Below are 15821 nucleotides of genomic sequence, written 5' to 3' on the forward strand. Positions count from 1 at the left end.
CATAAAATGGTAGGTTTGGTAATAATTTTCAAATAGAAATATAGACAGGGGCACCTGGGTAGCTCAGTTGGTTAACTGACCAACTCTTCGGCTCAGATCATGATCTCAGGGTCATAGGATCCGACCCTGCATCGTGCTTCATGCTGATAGCTCTCTCCCCCTGCCCCTCTCCCCTGCTCACTCTCTCTCACTCTCTCTTTCTCTCAAATTAGAAAAAAAGAAATATACAGAATATATTGTCTAAAATGAAGCACGTAAGAATGGAACTGTAAGTAGGGACTAGGTGCTCACTTGGGTTCTAACGATTTTTGGTTCATGGGGAAAAGAGGCTTTTTTAGGTTTTTAATAGCTCTCCAAGGATTCAATGAGCTATTTTGGACTCAGTGAGTTCCACATTCTTGGAGATGTCCAGCTATCGCAAAGAAAGACGAATTGTCCTGAACACACTCCCGCACTGGATGGCTCCCAAGATCTGAGGATCTTATGATGCTGTAGTCCGGTGATTCTCAAACCTGAGTGTGAGCAAGAATCACCTGCACTCTTGGTGGTCCTGTGCCAAGTTTCCGATTCAGTAGGTCTATGGGGAAATGCGAGAATTTGTCTCACCTGAGTCCTGGGTGATGCTGATGCTCCCAGACAAGAGACGGACTTTGAGAAATTCTACTCTCTCATGTAACAGTCAGTTCAGCAGCATTGACAGTTTGAAACAAGCTTTAAAGAATTAAAAATACAAGCTAGCATATACTACTGAATAAAATAGTGACAGCAGTGAAAACACTTCCGTGAAAGCGGTTTTGCAATGTACATTGTTTTATTTTTACCCTATATGTGGAGTCTAGATAAGACTTTGGAATTTTTGCCTTGTAACTGGCAGAATATTCTCAAAAGCCTTTCATATATCTGGGATTTAATAAAAAGCAATAGATGTATCTGAAAATAGGAAACTTGGAAAACAACTTTTAGTAATTAAGACTTACTTTCAATTATAGGTTTTGAAATCTTGTCATTTAGACAGGCAATCTCATTGGCAACAGTTCAAACACCTCAACTCTGGGTATACTGGTGACAGAAGCAGACTGGTGACAGTTTTCAATATTTTGCCCTTTGTATATTGTGAACAAACCTGCAAGATCAAATTATGTTAAAAGCTACTAAGCCAGTGATATTTTCAAAGGTCAACCTGTCTCTTGAAATCCCCTTTTGGATAATAGTAAATGTTGTGTTATGGTCACAGTTCAATTTCATCGGCCATCAGTGGAAGAATATAACCTAGATGTGAAGGGACGGTGTGCCCAGGGGTGGTAAGAGTCTGAGGTTACTGAAATAGCAGTGATTGTAGATTCAACATTAAGTTTGCACCATACCTAAGATAAAACTGAAATTCTTTATGGTTGTTTTATTCTTATCGGGTCACACAGAACTTACCCTTAAAATATTCAGAAGCGCAATATTTATTGAATGACATTTTATCTCATCCGACTCCCCCTGTGGTCACGGTAGCAGGGCAAACCCATGCCAGCGAAGAGAAACCAAGAGGCGGTTTCTGAGGTTATGAAAGTTGATGATGTTTGACATCTTGCAGAGAGGGAAAAGATGCATGGGTGCACTCTTCTCTTTCCTGATCTTATCAGTACAGGTCGAGGGACATCCAAAACTCAGTCAAGTCCAGCAAATGCTCTTCTAATAAGATTTGAACTTCCTAGAGAATTGTTTAGAGATGTGCTCCTTGTAACAAAAGAAAAAGCAGTGTCTTTGATTTTCTTTCTGATTATTCAATGGAAAATATGAACATGTATTTGTGAAATACGTGATGTGTTGGTAAAAATATAGCATAAGCTCTTCTTAGCCATCTGGGTGAAAACTACCTCTGATCCTGCCTACCAGAACATAGGAATCTCTGGAAAAAAATTGTATCTTTCATTTATGGGCCCCTTTCTCAGGGCCTAGGACAACACTATGCAGTAAACAGTTACTTACCAAAAACTTGTTAAATGAGTCATTATAGGTAAACCTTTAGTGATAAAAAAAAAATCTGGACTTATTGGGGCACTTGGATGGCTCAGTCTGTTGAGTGTCTGACTTACGTTCATGGATTTGAGCCCACGTCGGGCTCTGTGCTGACAGCTCAGAGCCTGGAGCCCGCTTCGGATTCTGTGTCTCCCTCTCTCTCTTCCCCTTCCCAGTTCATGCTCTGTCTCTCAAAAAGTAAAATAAAAGAAAAAAAGTTAAAACAATCTGGACTTATTAAAAGAATTCAATCAACTTATATTTCTAAACATTACAATATTTAAAAAAGTAAATTAGATGAACCATGGGTTTATCAGTCCAGACATACAATTTCTGATAGGGGAAACATTTCAAGTGTATGTAAAGTTGTCTTTGCTTTGATCTGTATAATTGAATTTTGGATAACATTTTAAAAATAGTGTGAGTCAGGTTTCCTTTTGAAGTTCTGTACTTTGAGGTTTTCTAATTTGGAGCACATCAGGATTAGTTTACACATTAATAAAACATATAAATTACTCCATTATCTGACAAACTGTCAAAGTCACCAGCAAGTAAACACATTGTATGTGATATGTTGAATGATAAAGTTGGGAACATGTTACTCAAATTGGAATGTTCCTTTTAAAACTCAATGTATTTTTTTTAAAGATTGGATTTGCTCATTGGTATACAATTGTAAAAGCCGGAAGTCAGGTTCATCTCAAGTTTTAATGTTACACATTCTTAAACATTGATTGAGGAGCCAGTCAGTTTCAAATTAAGGATAGGACTTCTTCTGGGAAAATCCAAATGGTAGCTTAATATTTTCCTTCTAATATGTAGAAGTTTGTTTATTTTCATATCTTCTGTAACAATAGCGTTAAGAATATAAGTCCCATATAGCTTTGTGTGCACACACACATGTGTGTGGGGGGGGGGGTACAGCCACAAACTGGTGATCTTGGAAAAGCTTCCACCCTTTAATTACAGGACTTTAACAATCATTTCATCCAAAGTATATTTTGAAGTCTTTCTCATGTGTATCAGACAGTCTTAATCAACACAGTAGGAATTGATCATTCATTCATTCTTTCTTTCAATAAAAATTACATATTTCCTACTGTATTACATCCACTGGGGTAGACATAATTGGCATGTTCTGCCTAGCTCCTAAAAACCCAAGAAGTTCTGTGGGATTATTGTAAACATCAGTCCTCATTCGCCAGCAGGTATTGGGGATCAAGGGAATCACCTCCCTGTAAGAGTCGTATTGTTGCACGAATGTGAGGGAATCACATGAGATCTGCCGCCGATGAACGTGTCATTGTAGAGAACAGGTGATTCCCTACACTCAGATAACAAAAGGTTAAGGACTTAAAATATTAAGAGATTAGCTTTCTATGAAATTATACCTAGAATTATACCTAGCATGCCTAGATCTGTGAAAAGGATGGAATTAGTAATCTAGAATATCGTTATTTTAAATTTTAGTTTAAATTGCAATTAAATAGCCACATGTGGCTAGTGTCTCCTGTTTTGGACAGCACAGCTCTAGCAAGAAAGTGAGATTTTTTTTAAAGGTGGCTTAAACAACAAGGTGTTTGTTTGTTTGTTTGTTTATAAGTTTATTTATTTACTTTGAGAGAGAGAGATGGGGCACCTGGGTGGCTCAGTTGGTTAAGCGTCTGCCTATTGGTTTCAGCTCATGATCTCCCAGTTTCGTGAATTCAAACCCCACCTCGGGCTCTGTACTGGTGACGCAGAGCCTACTTGGGATTCTCTTGCTCCTTCTCCATCTGCCCCTCCCCTGCTTGTGCTGTCTCTGTTTTTATCAAAAAACTAAACTTGAAAACTTTTTTTTAAAAAGAGAGAGAGAGCGGGCGAGGGGCGGAGAGATGGGGAGAGAGAGAATCCCAGCGAAGCTCCACACTGCCAGTGCAGAGCTGGATGCAGGGCCCTAACACATGAACTGCAAGATCATGACCTGAGCCGGAATTCAGAGTAGGATGCTTAACCAACTGAGCCACCCAAGTGCCCAACAACAAGGTGTTGTAGCATACACATCAGGATGTGGTGAGATAGGCAGTTTACCCCCTGGATGGGATGACATGGTGTAGGAATAAATCCACAACAGCAATCACATGAAAAAACAATCCCGTGATGGAGATGAACTTCTGCAAGCTACTGCGAGAACCCAAATTGCTATTAGCCAAAGTTGGGTCTTGTCGAAGCCTTAAGTGGTCTGGCAGCATGCAGTGAGGACCCCCAATAGCTCACATTATAATTCCTTTAAGGTTTAATAAGAAGAGATCTGCATTTCCTGAGCACATCTGGGTGACTGAGGAACATTGTGGGTACAGGCCACAGGGTGGTGTTGAGATAATCTCTGCCCAAATTGCAGATTAGATAATTCAAATTCGCAACAGGTAGTAGCTCCCCAGGTTCCCAATGAGCTTTTGAAACGTACAAAGACAACTGCTTATATAACTGCTGAACCTTTACTCTTAGGGGTTTTAACACTAATATCGCAATATACACCCAATTAATGAATCTAACCATAATAGAGATATACAACATTTGCATCACGCCAAATGTTCCTTTGTGCCTCTTAGAAGTCAACCTCCTCCTCCTTGCCCCCATACACACACATGGTGACTTTCTGTCACCATGGCTTAGTTTTGTTGATTTTAGGAATTCATATAAATGACATCGTAGTTTGTGGTTTTGGGGGTCCGACCTCTTTAACTAAACAGTAGGTTTTGAGATACATCCATGTGTATATGCATTAGTATTTTATTCCTAATTATCATTGAATAATATTTCACTATATGACTATACCAAATTTCTTTATTTGTACATCTATTGGTGAATCCTTGTGTTGTTGCCAGTTCTGGATTGTTATGCCAAACACTTCTATAAATATTCATTTATATTTATGAGTATGTGTGTACCTGTGGTCAGCAAGCATGCACATACCCACTTGTGTGTTTAAATCTCTTGAGTTAATACCTCAGAGTGATATTTCTGGGTTTCATGATAAAATATTTTTATGATGGAAATTTTGTCAATAAACTAAGGAATTTTCTGGTTATTTGGAAGGCAATTTAATATTATATCCAATAATTCTTAATACTTTCATTTTAGGAATATTTATTTTTCCTCATAGAAATATTTTTCTATTCTACTACTATGGTCTTCTATTGTGATGGTTTACTTTCCCTATGCCTTTAAGAGGTGTTAACCATAATCTATTATGGATGTAGATGCAATATAAAATAATAAAACTGAAACCAAAATTCCAGGCTTGTGCCATAATTTTTGATGAAAAAATACTTTTGTTTGTAAGATATGCACTAAGTGCCTTTTTAAGAATAGTTTATAATTTTTGTAGTATTTCCACAGATATCACACAATTTCATTAGCACTCAGTGCCACTTTACTCATTTAACTATATCAAAGGGTTCATTTCCCAACAAAATGTAATAGTGCTATTAAGTGCTATGCCTTTAATTAATATAGTTTGACAGAAACTCTATCTAACATTTTTGGCACAAAGCCCCTGGACAACGTTGACCATTGGCACTGTATGTTGGCTTTCCTTCCCCTTTTCTACAGGGAAGTCATAGATGGCCACCCTGGAGAGAGAGGACTCTCTCAGTAGAGGCAGGGACAGTGATTAACAGACTCGCTGAGCAGTTTCAGGCTGTGCAACTGACAGCTCTCTCCGTTGTTTATTGCAACCCCCCCCCCCCGACTTCCTGGCAGCTGGCTAATTTTTATCCCAAAGATGCCTGTTTTATCTTGGCTCCCATCTTTAAATGACATCATATTGAAATGCTTGGGATTAGAGGCAAGAAACAGAGGCTTCAGCTGCCAAAAATTTAAAAACATTTCAAAGGCAAACACATTCTGTACAAACTATCCAATAAACAAAATTGCTTGTCCTGCTGGACAATCAGCACCACATTCATCAACCACCTCTTTGGTTCATTTTCACCTATGTATGCACAATTGTGGTCACGTTTGCAATGCTCACTTTCTTTGGTTTTCATCTGCACAAAGCACACTGGAAAACTTTAAAGGTTAATAATGTTAAAAAATGCAAAGTTCCAATTTTAAGGTATCTTGCACAGTTGGAAGGAACACAGATGCGTCTGGAACCATGCTGCACAAATGCTTTGACTTGACCTACGTAAAATAACATTAAGCATTATTTTTTCTTCTTTTTTCTTCTTTCCTTCTTCTTCACCTTCATCACATCTTTGTCTTCTTACTTACAATGAGCTTGTAAGAGCCTACAGAAAAGCAGCAGAACCAAACTTGAGAATGTTAGTCTCCTAGTTGGGACAGAATCAGAAGAACTTTGTAGATCTTCAGTCCCCTTGCTCTTGGAAATCTCATTTCCATGATGTCAAATAGTTTCAATTCATGCCATCCCACATTCAACTGCTGCTATTTAAGAACTGAATTGAGTTTCAGTGACTAGTTGATATAATGAGATATAATGAAGAATTTCATGATGTACTAATTGTTTTTGCAGTTTTCTATTTGTATATTGGAGCCTGATTTATCCCCCGGGCTCTTAAAAAGCTTATTGATCCTGAGCACTGTGTTGTTACCAAAGCCTACTAAAGGAACAGGCTCTAAGAAATGGTGTTAGGAGTAAATGAATATTGATACATATTTACATAATCCACCTAAAGGCTCTGAGTGGTAATTTGCCTATTTTTCTCTTTTTCCACCTTCTTTTTCTTTGTTTTTAATTTCATTATAGTTAACATGAAATGTTATATTAGTTTCAGGTGTACAATATAGCAATTCAACAATTCTATACATTACTCAGTGTCATCAAAGTAAATGTACTCTAATCCCTTTCACCTACTTCTCTCATCCTCCCACCCCCCTCCCCTCTGCTAACCATCTGTCTCTTCTCTATAGTTAAGAGTCTGTTTTTTGATTTTTCTCTCTTTTTTTCCCTCTTCTCCTTTGTTTGTTTCTTAAATTCTACATATGAATGAAATCATATGGTCTTTGACTTTCTCTGAGTGACTTATTTCTCCCAGCATTATACTCTCTAGCCCAATACATTTTGTTGCAAATGGAAAGATTCCATTCTTTTTTATGGCTGAATAATATTCCATTATATATGCTACATATTCTTTATCCATTTATGTATGGATGAGCACTTGAACTGCTTCCATGCTTTGGCTATTGTAAATAATGCTGCAATATATACATATATACCCTTTTGAATTAGCGTTTTTGTAAGCTTTGGGTAAATAACCAGTAGTGCATTTACTACATCATATGGTAGTTCTAGTTTTCATGTTTTGAGGAAACCTCCGCAGTGTTTTCCACAGTGGCTGCACCAGTTTGCATTGCCATCAACACTGCCCAAGGGTTCCTTTTTCTTCACGTCCTCGTCAGCATTTCTTGTTCCTTGTGTTTTTGGTTTTAGTTATTCTGACAGCTGTGAAGTGAGATCTCATTGTGGTTTTGATCTCCCTGATGATGAGTGGTGTTTGGCATCTTTTCATGTGTCTGTTGGCCATCTGTGTGTCTTCTTTGCAGAAATGTATTCTGCCCATTTTTAATTGGATTATTTGATTTTCAGTGTTGAGTGTTGTGAAGTTCTTTATGTATTTTGGATACTAGCCCTTTATTGGGTATTTCATTTACAAACATGTTCTCCCATTCAATAAGTAATTCCCTGATTTTTCTAACTTTCACCTCAGGCATTATTTGCCTGAGTACTTTAATTAAAAAAAGAATCAATTCTGCTTTTTTTTTCTTTTTTTAATACAACTTTTTTTTATTATGGTAAAATAAACATAGCATAAAATTTATCATCTTAACCATTTTTAAGGGTACAGTTCAGTGGTATTAAATACATTCATATCGTGACCATCACCACCATCCATCTCCACAGTTGTTCATCTTGCAAACCTGAAACTCTACGCATCCATCATTCCCCATTCACTCCTCCCTCCAGCCTTTGGAAACCAACATTCTACTTTCTGTTTCTATGAATTTGACTCTTCCAGCTCTTCCATAGTGGAATCATATAGCATTTGTCTTTTTGTAACTGGATTATTTCACTTAGCCCAGTGTCCTTGTTCAGTCATGTTGCAGCTGAAGTCAGAATTTCCTTCCTTGTTAAGGCTGAATAATATCCCATTGTATGTATATACCCCATTTTGATCATTCTTTCATCTGTTGATGACCACTTGAGTTTCTTCCACCTTTTGAATATTGTGAATAATGCTAAAATGCAATAGCTGTGAATTTAACCTTTAGTATTGCTTTCACTGTATCATTTTTGGTAAGTGGTGTTTTCATGTTCATTCATCTATAAGCATATTCTAAATTTCCTTTGTGAGTTTTTTCTTTGATTAAGAGTGTGTGGTTCACTTTGCACAAATTTGTGAATTTTCCAGTTTCCCTTCTGTTATTGATGTTTACTTCAATCTTGTCGGAATAATTTTATCTTTTTATCTTTTTAAATCAACTGAGGCTTAATTTTTAGCCTAACATATGGTCTGGTGATGTGGAAAATGTCTCGTGTGCACTTGAGAAAAATGTGTATACCACTCTTTTTGGGTAGCGTGTTCTGTATATCTGTTATATCTAGTTGTTTATTGTGTGTTCCTCCATTACTATATATACACATATATATTCTTGTATTAAAACTTTTATAAATAAATAATCTTTATTTGTCTGTGGTAAACCTTTTGAAATTAACTTCTATTTTGTCTTATATTAATATAGCCACTCTGCTCTCCATTGGTAACTGCATGGATGAACTATCTTTATTTTAAATCTGTTTGTGGCTTTGGATCTAAACTGGGCCTCTTGCCCCCAGCAATATAGTTGGATCATGTTTTTATCCCAACCCCATCAATTCTTCCAATTTCTGTCTTTTGATTGGAAAGTTTAATCCATTTACATTTAAAGTAATTATTAATGAAGAGGAACTTTTGTCATTTTTCTATTTTCTCTATGCCTTATAGTATTTTGTTCTTCCTTTCCTGCATTACCACTTTCTTTTGTGTTTAGTTTATATTTGGTAAGGAACTGTTTTAATTTCCTTCTCATTTCCTTTTTGGTAAATTCTGTAGCTATTTTCTTTGTCGTTGTCATGGGGATTACATTCAGTATTCCAAAGTTATAACATTATAATTTGAATTGTTACCAGTTTAACTTCAATAACATAAAAATTTTCCGTTCTTTTACAGATTAATCCACACCCTCTTTTAGTTATTGATGTCAACAAAATTAGATCTTTATACATCCTTTGTCTAAAAATATAAACTAACTTTTTATGCATTGTCTATTAGAGAGAAAACAAAATGTGGAGTTATAAACAAAAGCTACAGCTTTGAAAATAACAATTATTTTTTAAAAACATATTAGTTGAACCATGGTTAAAGGTGCACAATTCAATAAATATGATACATAACAAAATAAAATAAACTAAAATAAATAAAATAAAATAAAATAAAATAAAATAAAAATAAACATCTGGCCATCTCAATAGACGCAAAAACAGTATTTGACAAAATTAAATATCCCTTTCTGGTAAAAACTCTCCAGAAATTGGTTTTGGAGAAAAATACCTCAACAGTAAAAGGCAAAAAAGGAAAATATACAGCTAACATCAAAGTCAAAGGTGAAAAGTTGAAAAGTTTTCCTCTAAAATTAGGAACAAGGTAAGAATGCCCATTCTCACAACTTGTATTCAATATAGTACTGAAGTTCTAGCCAGAACAATTAGAGAAGAAAAAATCATGATGACCTGATCTGGTAAGCAGAAAATCTTAGACACCACCAGAGAAAATATTGGAACCAATAAACAAACCCAGTAAGGCTTCAGGATTACAAAATCAACATAACAGAATCAGTTGTATATCTATATACTAAAAATAAACTATTTAAAAAGAAATAAAGTAAGCAATCTCATTTACAATAGCAAGAGAAGTAATAAAATACTTAAGAATAAATTTAACCAAGGAAGTGAAGGATCTATATCCCCAAACTACAAGACTTTGAGGAGAAAAAATGAAGAAGGTACAAATAAATGGAAAGGTATGTTTTGTTCTTGTATTAGAAGAATTAATATTTTTAAAATACACATATTACTCAAAGCCATCTAGTGATTCAGTGCAATCCCTATCAAAACTACCATGACATTTTCTAGAGAAATAATAAAATCTTAATATTTGTATAGAACTACAAAAACCTTCAAATACCCAAAGCAATCCTGAGCAAGAAGAACAAAGCTGAAGACATCACACTTACTGATTTCAAATTATACTACAAAGCTATAGTAAGCAACACAGTATGGTACAGACAGAAAAAAACAGATCTGTAGGCCAATGGGACATAATTGCACCATAATACAGAAATAAACCCATGCATATATAGTTAGTTAATATTTGCCAAGGGAGCCAAGAATACTCAATGGAGAAAAGATGGTAAAAATGGTATTGGGAAAACTGTATACACATGCTAAAGAATGAAATTGGGTTCTTCTCTTATACTACTTACAAAAATTAACTCAAAATTGGTTAAAGTCTTAAGTGTAACACTTGAAACTATAAAATTCTTTCCTTCTAGAATAAAATATAGAAAAAGTTGCCTTGTCATTTGTCTTGGCAATGAGCTTTTGGAAATGACATCAAAAGTATAAGCAATGAAAGCAAAAACCAATAAGTGGGACTCCATTAATGAAAAAGATACTGCATAGCCAAAGACATTATCATCATAATGAAGAGGAAACCTATAGAATGGGAGAAAATATTTACAAACCTTATATCTGATAAAGGGTGCTCATACAAAGCAATAGCAAGAAAAAAAAAAACAAAAAAAATTTTTGGTTGAAAAATGGGCAGAGGACTTAAATAGACATTTTTCCAGAGAAAACATACAAATGCTCAAAAGATTCACAAAATTGTGCTCAGCATCACTAATCATTAGGGAAATTGAAATCAAAACCACAATGCAATATCATCTCACAGACCTGCTGGAATGGCTATTATCAAAAACACAAGAAATAACAGATGCTAATAAGGATGTGGAGAAAAGTGAACCCTGCTTTACTGATGGAGGGGATGTAAACTGGTACAACCATTATAGAAAACAGTATAACGTTTCCTCAAAAAATCAAAAGTAGGGGCGCTTGGGTGGCGCAGTCGGTTAAGCGTCCGACTTCAGCCAGGTCACGATCTTGCGGTCCCTGAGTTCGAGCCCCGTGTCAGGCTCTGGGCTAATGGCTCAGAGCCTGGAGCCTGTTTCCGATTCTGTGTCTCCTTCTCTCTCTGCCCCTCCCCCGTTCATGCTCTGTCTCTCTCTGTCCGAAAAATAAATAAACGTTGAAAAAAAAAATTAAAAAAAAAAAAATAAAAAAAAAAAATAAAAAAAAAAAAAAAATCAAAAGTAGAAGAACCATATGATCCAGAAATCCCACTTCTAGGTATATATCCAAGGTAATGAAGTTTTAAATGAATTTTAAAGATATATATGTACTCTCATGTTTATTGCAGCATTAGTTGCAATAGCCAAGAATAAAAACAGCATAAGTATCCATATAGAGGTGAATGGATTATAAATATGTGGTAAATATATAAAATGGAATGTCGTTCAGCTATAATAATGAAGGAAATCCTGCCATTTTCAATAACATGGATGGACTTTGAGGGCATTAGGCTAAGACAAATAGAGAAAGACAAATATTTTATAATATAACTTACACATGGAATCTTAAAAGCTGGAATTGATAGGAACACGATAGAATGGTAGTTGCTACAGATGAAGTGTGGTGGGAATGGGAGATGTTGATCAAATGATACAAACTTTCAGTTATAAAATAATCAGTTCTGGGGATGTAAGGTACAGATAGTGACTATAGTTAACGATTGGGTAGTATATACTCAAAAGTTGATGACAGAATTGAATTTTAATGTTTTAGCATAACAACAATGACAATGAAAAGCTAATTATGTGAGTTGAAAGATGTGTTAAATAATAATATTGTGGTAAACATTTTGCCATATAGATGTGTACCAAATCCTTACATTTTACATGTTAAATTTACACAATGTTTTGTGACAATTATATCTCAAAATAGTTGAAAAGTATATAAAAATGGTAGTAACTATATACGGTCATAATTATGTTCAATTTCTTGATTGTGGTAATTTACAGTATATATGAAATCATCAAGCTGTACAGCTTAAATATATAAATTTTAATTGTTGATTGTACATTAATAAAATTACGGGGAAAACATATGTAAAAAATGTATTAGTTTCTTAAATCACGAAGAAGAAAAAAGTTGATGATAAACTGAAGTTAAAATTTTAGCTTTTACAATTGCCCATGTATTTGCCTTAACTGAGATCTTTATTTCTACATATGGCTCTGAGTAACCTGCCAGTGTCCTTTCATTTCAACCTGCAGGAGGCCCCTTAGCATTTCTTGCATGGCAGGTCTAGTGGTGATGAACTCCCTCAGCTTTTGTTTCTCTGGGAATATCTTAATTTCTCTCTCACTTTTGAAGAACGGTTCTGTCAGATATAGGATTCTTGGTTGACTGTGTCTTTCTCTCATCACTTTGAATGTATCAGTCCACTACCTTCTGGCCTTCAAGGTTTCTGATGAGAAATTGGCTGATTACCTTACTGAGGATTCCTTGAATGTGAAAAGTAAATCCTTTCTTGCTGCTTTCAAGATTTTGCCCTGTCTTTGGCTTTGGACAGTTTGATTATCATAGTTCATTCTACAGTTTTTTGAGCTTCTTGGATGTTTATTATTTATGTCTTTTATCAAATTTGGGAAGGTTTTAGCCATTATTTCTTCAAATAACTTCTCTGTCCCTTTCTGTCTTTCTTCTCCTACTGGGACTCCCATAATGTATGTGTTAGTCTTCATAGTGTCACACAGTTCCCTTATATTCTGTGAATTTTTCTTCAATTATTTTTCTATTTGGTCTTCTAACTTGATTATTTCCATTGTCCTATTTTCAAATTCACTGATTCTCCTGTTGGTCATATCTACCTTTGAATCTCTATCATAAATTTTAATTTCAGTTACTTTATTTTTAGTTCTAGAATGGTTTTTAAGGTGTTCTATCTCCTTATTGGTATTTCCATTTTGCTCATACATAATTTTCTTGACATTCTCCACATCTTTTTTAAATTTTTCAGCATTTTTAACAGAGTTGTTTTACAGTCTTTGTCTATTAGGTCTGCCATCTTTTCTTGTGGCCATTGTGAGGACCATACTTTCCTGTTTCTTTGTATGTCTTGTGATTTATTTCTTTTTGAAAACTGGACATTTGAATCAAATAATTAGGTAACTCAGGAAATCAGATTATCCCCCTTCCTACATTCACCATTTTGTTGTTGTTGTTGCTGCTGCTGCTGCTGTTGTTTGTTTTTTTGTTTGTTTTGCTTTTGTTTTTGTGTTGTGTGTGTGTGTGTGTGGTTTTTTTTTTGTTTTTTTTTTTTTTTTTTGCTTTGATTTTGGATTATTGTAGGCTATCTCTGTACTGGGAATCAGTCTGAGAGATAAAGTTAATGTCTTAGGCTTTTAATGAGACTTTCCCTGGGCACATGCAGTAACTTTCTAAATTTCCCTGTATATATTGTTGTTTTTTAAATGTCCTGCACTCGAGAGGCACTTGGGTAGCTCAGTCGTTAAGCGTCCAATTTTTATTTTGGCTCAGGTCATGATCTCACTGTTTGGTTCATGACATTGAGTCCCTCTGTGCTAATAACACAGAGCCTGCTTGGAATTCTCTCTCGCTACTCCTCCCCTGCTGTCTCTCTTTTTCTCTCAAAATAAATAAATGAACATTAAATAAAATGTCCTACACTTTAAATATTTGGTCCCTGAAAAGGAACAAAGAGAAAAATAAATGGAAAAGGAAGAAAATTCAATGTAAAAGAGGGGAGAAAAAAGAAGCTGGCTTTTTAAATTCCCTGAAAGTCACTTCAGTCCAACTAGGAGAGATTTTCAACAGCAGAAGAAGGTTGCGACAACAATGGTCCACCTCTGCTCAGAAGCAACAACCAGCAATGAGGACACATATCCCTAATATTTGGGGAATAGGGTCTCCATTTTCAACTTTGAATACTGGAGGCTGTGTTCAAGCTGCTCTGGGGACATGAATGAATGCTTACCATGGGGTTAGGGGGTTGGGGAACGGGTCACCACTGCTGAACTAAATCTGAAATTGACTGAAATTAACTGCAATTTACTCTTCAAGCCTTTTCCCAGAAGTTGCAAGCCTTCTAATTGACTCCAGTATTCCAAAATAGTCAAGCCCCAACAGATTGTTAGTGCAAATTGTTGTCTAGGTGGGGAGACAATCGTTTCACTTCCTACTTCTCCAACTTCCCAGAACACTTCCATACTTGTTTTCCTTTTATTAACTTTAAAAAAAATGTTTATTCATTTTTGAGAGACAGAGAGAGATAGAGTGAGAGTAGCAGAGGGGCAGAGAGAGAGGGAGACACAGATTCTGAAGCAGGTTCCAGGCTCTGAACTGTCAGCACGGAGCCCAATGCAGGGCTCAAACCCACAAACTGTGAGATCATGACCTGAGCTGAAGTCAGGTGCTTAATGGACTGAGCCACCCAGGTGCCCCTTCCATACTTGCTTTCTGAGGCATCCTTATCTTTGGTTTTCAAACTCCACTCTAGTATTCATATCCTGATTGCATGTTCCATTTGCTTAGTGTCTGGATTTTGGTCTGGGTGCTGATTCTGATGATCTCATCATAGTGAATCAATGAAAGGAAATAAATACTTTCTGTCACAAAGATGATGAAAATGTATAATCGCTCCTGTGTCTTATTACAGAACACTTTTGTCTTTGTGTATACAGATTTCTGTGTGTCTTTTATGCAGCATATAAAACAAAAGAAGCCTCTAGTAGTTAGTCCACAAATCCAAACAAACATAGTGGAAAGAGTGGGGAAACAAATATAACAGCGAAACAAATAAAAACATAAGCAGAGAATAAACATAAATTACAAGGGACTTCGAAGAAATTAAGTCTAGTGTCTTCAAAACAGTTTCTTTTAACATCTCTTACCACATCTCGTGTCCCTTTGCGTATACATCTTCCAGAAAGTATCATAGAATACAGGTATTAGTTCTACTCTTCTTCCTTGCTTTGTTTTTACCAAGTCTTGTAGAAGATTCAAGTGAAAAAGCAGATAATGAAATCAACAATATTGCATTCCTACTATGTGCCAAGATCTCTTATCTGCTGGGAACATAATAACGGCTTATAGATTATATTAGTTAGGGCTCTTCAGACAAACACAAGCATTAAGAAATGTATGCTTGTGTGTGTGGAATTAGAACCCTCATGAATACAGTATATAAATATTGCATAATCCATATATATGTACCATATGTACGTACTACAATTGCATTAGAGCTCTTCAGAGAAACAATAGCAATATATATATGTGTGAGTGTGGGAGTAGAACCCTCACTAATATAATATACATATAGTACAATGTGTGTATATGTATATATATATAATACTATATATGTTATATAATATACTGTACAATATATAAAGTGATTATATATTCTTTGTATGTACATATATTTCATATGATATATTTTATATTTATATAAATATCTATATATTTGTATACCTATATACCCATATATCTATATATCTACATCTACTTCTATATCTTATATCTAGCTATATCTACATCTATCTATCTTTCTCACATGATTGTGGTGGCTGGCATGCCCATAATCTGCAGAGCACCCGGCAGACTGGTAAGAGTTGGTGTCACAGTTCTACGT

Source organism: Puma concolor, chromosome F2, assembly GCF_028749965.1.
Source record: "Puma concolor isolate L17-30 chromosome F2, mPumCon1.1.hap2, whole genome shotgun sequence".
Classification (NCBI taxonomy): Eukaryota; Metazoa; Chordata; class Mammalia; order Carnivora; family Felidae; genus Puma; species Puma concolor.